Below are 7,195 nucleotides of genomic sequence, written 5' to 3'. Positions count from 1 at the left end.
AGCTGCTGAAGGTGGGATAGAGATTGCCAGAAAAGCAGTATGAGGAAACGTATGGGCATTGTGGAGATGTTCTTTCTTTTCTTCTTTTTAATCAGCCATATGCTAAGAAAATATTGTAACTGAATATTATTGGGGATGGTGGCTACGTGTACATCTGTCAAAATATTGTACCATGCGCTTAAGATGGGTAAACTTATTGTATGTAAATTACACCTAAAGAAGGCTGATTTTAAAATTATCAAAATATCAATGTTGAAAACATCAGTTCTCAAAAAATAATATAAGCTATGGATGCCTTCAAATTCCCAAGCAAAAGAAAAATTTAAGGCAACATGTATGAATTTACACAATACCATTAATTAAGGTCCAGGGATTAGAAACACAGGGGTTTGACCCAGGGAGGTGGTGTGTTAGGGAGGAAAAAAAAACCAAAGAAACACGGGGTTTTCAGAGAGAGAGATGTGAGACACACAAGGAGAAATCTTCTAGAACCTACAATCCAAAGTGCTTTATGGCCGGGAGTGAGCTTGAAAAAAAAAAAAAAACAGTTCTCTATGAAGGCAATGTAGTGGGAGTTATTCCATGGTTGGCATTTGCCAAATTTATAAACCTAGCAAGTAGAGTGAATTTCACAAGATTCAAGAAAACAAGGCTTATGGTGAGATGTAGACTGACAAATGTCTTAGTTGCCAATTGACATACAAAATGAAAAACCAGAGTCTTGCTATTAGGATAAAAAGCCAAGTTTTTGTTTTTAGAGACGGGTCCCACTATGTTGCCTAAGCTGGACTCCAATTCTTGGGCTCAAGCCATCCTCCTGAGTAGCTGGGACTATAGGTGCAAGTCACTGTACCTGGCAAGAGTGAGTCAGGGGTCAAAAGTTTACAGCACCCGGTAAGAATCCCACCTAAGTACTAACCAGGCCTGAGCTTGCTTAGCTTCTGAGTTCAGGTGCATTCAGGGTGGTAGGGCTATAGACTGTTTGGTTTTGATTTGGTTGGTCTTTGTTAACAAAGCCCAAGGGACTCTTTTTATGCTCACTTTTCTTCCTTCGGTATTGCATGCCTGGGAGTTCTGCTTCTAGCTATGGTAGGATCACTTATTCCAACAAACCCTCTCACTAAAAATAACTAGAAAACCCGGACAAAATGTAAAATACTTAAGTTAAAAAACCCCAAGCAGTTACCAAGGCAGTGATGACTTGAGGGGCTAAGATCCCTGAGAAAGGAAAAGGGTGGTCCATAGGGCTCAACTATTCAAAGTATTGGGAGAATTTACAAATGGCAGCTGAGAGCTGACTGGCTATAAATTGGAGGTTTGTAGCTCCCATGACTTCCTCTTTGGGTTCAGTAATTTGGTAGAAAAGCTCACAGAACTCAGGAAAGCAGTTTACTTCTAGATTACCAGTTTATTATAAAGGATACAACTCAAGAACAGCCAGGTGGAAGAGCTGCCTAGGGCAAGGTACAACGGAGGTGCGTGGAGCTTCCAGACCATCTCCAGATCCCCCACCCTCCCAGCACCTCTGTGTGTTCACCAACCCAAAAGCTCCCCACACCCCATCATTTGAGGGTTTGAAGGAGGTTCCATTAGGTAGGCATGACTGATTAAATCATCTGCCATTAGTGATTCAGTCAATCTTCAGACCTCCTCCCTATCCCAGAGATCAGGAAGGTAGGGCTGAAAGTTCCCACCCTCTCATCTCATGATTGGTTCTCCCGGCAACAAATTCCCATCCTTGGAGGCTTTCAAAAAATGGAAGTGTTTGTTTCACCTCATAAACATGAACTCAGGTATGGTTGAAAGGGCCTTGTTATGAATAACAAAAGAGGCTAATTTTACCTTCATCTCCCTCTTATCTCACCTCTTGTCTCCTAGGCAACTTCAAGGGATTGAAAAGGTCTGAACTGGGGACAAAGATCAAATATGTATTTCCTCTTTTTTTTTTTTTTTTTGGAGACAGAGTCTCTTGCTGTGACCCAGGCTGGAGTGTAGTGGTGCAATCTTGGCTCGCTGTAATCTCCACCTCCTGCATTCAAGCGATTCTCGTGCCTCAGCCTCCCAAGTAGCTGGGATTACAGGTGTGTGCCACCACATCTGGCTAATTTTTTGTATTTTAGTAGAGACAGGGTTTCACCATGTTGCCCAGTCTGGTCTCAAACTCCTGAGCTCAGGCAATCCACCTGCCTTGGCCTCCGAAAGTGCTAGAATTACAGATGTGAGCCTCTGTGCCAGGTCTCAAATATGGATTTCATATTATGTTGCCATACCGTTGTACCTCATCAGGGACAAGCATTCCAGACCAGTAAGATGAGAATCTTCAATGTGTGGTACAGTGCAGAGGTGTTATCTTTATTGACCTCAGGACCAAGTACAACAGTGGAGACTTTATAGCTTATTCCATTTATCCTTCTGTTATAAATTTTTTTTTTTTTTTTTTTTGGAGACAGGGTCTTGCTCTGTCAACCAGGTTGAAGCACAGTAACTCGATCTCAGCTCACTGCAACCTCCGCCTCCTGGGTTCACGTGATTCTCCTGCCTCAGCCTCCCGAGTAGCTGGGATTACAGGCAGCCATCACCATGCCCAGATAATTTTTGTATTTTTGACGGGGTTTCACCATGTTGGCCAGGCTTGTCTTGAACTCTTGACCTCAGGTGATCCTCCTACCCAGCCTCCCAAAGTGCTGGGATTACAGGCATGAGCCACCACACCCAGCCTTATAATCTTTTTTTTTTTTTTTAAAAAAAGACCAGTGCCAAGGACATGGTAAATTTAAGATAGGGCTCGAGTGGATCTCGGCAGTGCAAGGTGTGGCCTTAGCAGACATTTTTGGCTCCCTCCCTGATCTTATTAGGCCTTACTTAGTACATACAGGTCCAACATCTCCTGCCAGCACCTGGGTCTTTTTTTTTTGAGATGGAGTCTCACTCTGTCTGTTGCCCAGGCTGCAGTGCAGTGGCGTGATCTCGACTCACTGCAAACTCTGCCTCCTGGGTTCAAGTGATTCTCCCACCTCAGTCTACCGAGTAGCTGGGATTACAGGCACCTGCCTTCATCCCCAGCTAATTTTTGTATTTTTGTAGAGAACGGGGTTTCACGATGTTGGGCAGGTTAGTCTTGAACTCATGTCCTCAAGTGATCCACCCACCTCGGCCTCCCAAAGTGCTGGGATTAGAGGTGTGAGCCACCATGCCCAGCCACTTGTGTCTTTTTGGCTAAAGCTTTCTTTCCCTGCGTGAGCCCAATGTGAATGCACCATGCTTAAGATTAACATCCCCTGGTGTGAAGTCATAGCAGCCTAACTCAGTGACTGACAGGAGTTGGTGTATAAATAGCTCTACTTCTGGCCCCTCAGGTGGAATAATTTTAAGAGACATATTCTCAAAGCCAGGCATGGTGGTATGCACCTGTAGTCCCAGCTACTGGAGAAGCTGAGGCTGGTGAATTGCTCTTTTTTTTTTTTTTGAGACAAGAGTCTCACTGCTGTCCAGGCTGGAGTGCAGTGGGGCAATCTCAGCTCACTACAACCTCCGCCTCCCAGGTTCAAGCGATTCTCCCGAGTAGCTGGGATTACAGGCACCTGCCATTATGCCTGCCTGGCTAATTTTTATATTTTTTTAGAGATGGGGTTTCACCATGTTGGCCAGACTGGTCTTGAACTCCTGACCTCAGGTGACCTGCCTGCCTCAGCCTCCCAAAGTGCTGGGATTAGAGGCGTGAGCCACCACGCCTGGCCAAATAGCTTTTTTGAGACAGGGTCTCACTCTGTCCCTCAGGCTGGAGTCCAATGACATGACCTAAGCTCACTGCAACCACTGCCTTCTGGGCTCAAGTGATCCTCCCACTTCAGCCTCCCAAGTAGCTGAGACTACATGTAAGCGCCACTATGCCTGGCTAATTTTTGTGTTTTTAATAGAGGTGAGGTTTCACCATGTTGCCCAGTCAGGTCTTTAACTCCTGGACTCAAGCAATCTGCCTGCCTTGGCATCCCAAAGTATTGGGATTAGAGGTGTGAGCCACCACCCCCAGGTGAATTGCTTGAGCCCATGAATTCAAGTCCCAGGTAGCTGAGACTATAGAAGCATGCCACCACACTTGACTATTTTTAAATTTTTTGCAGAGACAGGATCTCCCTATATTGCCCAAGCTGGTTTCCAACTCCTGGACTCAAGCAATGTTTGGGGCTCCCAAAGTGTTGGGATTATAGGCATGAGCCACTGCATCTCGGTAGTAAAAATTTTTTTTTTGGAGATGGGGTCTCACTGTGTCACCCAGGCTGGAATGCAGTAGCATGGTCCCAGCTCACTGCAACCTCCACCAGGCTCAAGCGATCCTCCCACCTCAGCCCCACCAACCAGTTGAGACTACAGGTACATGCCACCACACCCAGCTAATTTTTCTATTTTTTGTAGAGAGGGGGTTTCACCATGTTGCCCAGGCTGGTCTTGAACTCCTGGACTTAAGCAATCAGTCTGCCCACAGCCTCCCAAAGTGCTGGGATTACAGGAAAGAGCCACTGCGCCCCGCCCCAGTAAAAAATCTTACGAGTAGGGGTGGGGGGAAGCAAAGAGGATGTAAATGGAGTTGACAAAGGAGGGTATTGCAATTTTAAGTAATGCAGTCAGAGGATACTTCACTGAAATGAATAAACTCTTGAATGACAGGAGGGTAAGGGAAGGAGATGTGGATACCTAAGAGAATGGACTATACTTGGTGAGGCTACAGCGCTACATGTGGGGGAAAAGTAGCCATGTGATCAGGAAAGTGGAGTGGTACAGGCTATATTGTAGACCTTTTTAAAGGTGACTGTAAATACTTCAGTGAAACTGACATGGAAGCCATCGGAGGATTTTTTTTTTTTCATTTTCATTTTCTCCCCAAAAGCAGGAAGGATCTGAAGCCATTGAAGATATTTTTCCCCATTTTTTTGTTTCTTTTTCATTAGTTTTGGGGAAACAGGTGGTTTTTGGTTACATGGATAAGTTATTTAGTGATAATTTCTGAGATTTTGGTGCACCGTGTCATCCAAGCAGTGTACACTGTACCCAACATGTAGTCTTTTATCCCTCACTCACCTCCCTCCCACCCTTCCCCAAGTCCCGAAAGTCCATGATTCTTATGCCTTTCCGTCCTCATAGCTTAGTTCCCACTTGCAAGTGAAAACATACAATATTTGGTTCTCCATTCCTGAGTTACTTTACTTAGAATGGTCTCCAACTCCATCCAGATTGCTATGAATACCGTATTTTGTTCTTTTTTATGGCTGAGTAGTATTCCCTGGTGTATACACTTTTTTTGTGTGTGTGTGTGACACAGCCCTCAGGAGGTCCTGAGAACATGTGCCTGCTATGCCACATTTTCTTTATCCACTCGTTGATAGGCATTTAGGCTGGTTCCGTATTTTTGCAATTGCAAATCATGCTGCTATACACATCTTGTTCATATAATGACTTATTTTCCTCTGGGTAGATATCCAGTAGTCAAATTGCTGGATGAAATGATTAGAGATTTTGACATGAGTGATATAAGTTTTAACAGGCTCACTCTGGCTGCTATGTTAATAGACTGGGGATAGGTAGGGTGGGTGAACTGATTCCCTTGATGGCCCAAATTCTCCACCTTTTTTGCCCTACAACCTTGCAGTACCATGATTCTGGATGCAGTTGTGCGACTTCTTCGACAAATGGGATGTTAGCAAATTTGCTCTGGACACCATTCCTGAGGAACAAGCCTCAAAGCCTGGAACTGCCTACCTTTTAAACCTATTTTCTAATATGGGCCCTTAAGGTTTGGTTTAAGTCAATCCAATCTAACACATTTTAGTCAAACACGCAACTACTGTACTTTTGATTCTCATTGGTACAAATGACTACCCACACCACCACTTACAATGTCAATTTACATAACACAAAATTCAGGATTCAGGCCAGGTGCCATGACTGAGGCCTGTAATCCCAGCATTTGGGAGGATGAGGCGGGTGGATCACTTGAGGCCAGGAGTTCGAGACTGGCCTGGCAAACATGGTGAAACCCGGTCTCTAATAAAAAACACAAAAATCAGTCAGGCCTGGTGGCTCACACCTATAATCCTGGCTACTCAGGAAGCTGAGGCTCAAGAATTGCTTGAACCCGAGAAGCAGATGTTGCAGTGAGCTGAGATTGCTCTAGCCTGAGCAATAGAGTGAGACTCCGTCTGCTTAAAATCTCTGAGGCCTAACTGCATTTTTTTTTTTTTGATAGACAGTCTCATTGTTACCCAGGCCGGAGTGCAGTGGTGCCATCTGGACTCACTGCACACTCTGCCTCTCGGGTTCAAGCTATTCTCAAGCTTCAGCATCACCAAGTAGCTGGGATTACAAGTGCTTGCCACCACGTCTGGCTAATTTTTGTTTTTAGTAGAGATGGGGTTTCAACGTGTTGGTCTCAAACTCCTGGCCTCAAACGATCTGCCTACCAAAGTGCTAGGATTATAGTCGTGAGCCACCACACCTGGCCAGCATTTAAAAATTTCTGAAAGAAAGAGAAGACAGAAAAGAAAGAAAAGGAAGAAAAGGAAGAAAGGGAGGAAGGGAGGGAAGGAGGGGAAGGAAGGAAAGGAAGGAAGGAAAGCAAAGGAAAGAAAGAAAAAGGAAAGAAAGGAAGAAAACCCCCCAAACCAAAAAAACTATGGAAAGATCCAAGCCTCAGGATCCCAAATGGATCAAACATAGACGAAACCAGACAAAAATTTGCTGTATTACACACACTCACTTGATAAATTCAGACTAGGCTGCAAAGGAATGAAGGCTCCACCACAGTGGGATTCTGTAAATGACTTCAGATCCTGTGCAACAATTAACAGCAAACCGCAATACTAAGTTTGAGTAGGAATAAAGACAGAATTCTTCTCGCCTGATCTCAAAAGACAAACAGAAGAAACTCGAAGTTTTGACTATTTGAGCAATGTCTCAAAGGCTTACCTTCAGAGGTTTACGGCGCCTTGAGACATATCTGCCGGCAGAACTGTGTCCATAATCTGGTTTCATTACATTTAACTTATGAGGCAGTAAGTCTCAATCTTGACAATCCCTAGAATGGAAATGAAGCTAAATTTTCCCAGACCTGAGGAAATCTCCAAAAACAGAAATCTATGTCCATTCTTTGAGGCAGGAAGAAAAATGGTACTTAGAACAAACTGTTCAGATACATATCAAC

The sequence above is a fragment of the Colobus angolensis genome, unplaced genomic scaffold (assembly GCF_000951035.1).
Source record: "Colobus angolensis palliatus isolate OR3802 unplaced genomic scaffold, Cang.pa_1.0 Scaffold30, whole genome shotgun sequence".
In the NCBI taxonomy this organism is placed as follows: Eukaryota; Metazoa; Chordata; class Mammalia; order Primates; family Cercopithecidae; genus Colobus; species Colobus angolensis.
This window is presented reverse-complemented; position numbering follows the sequence as displayed.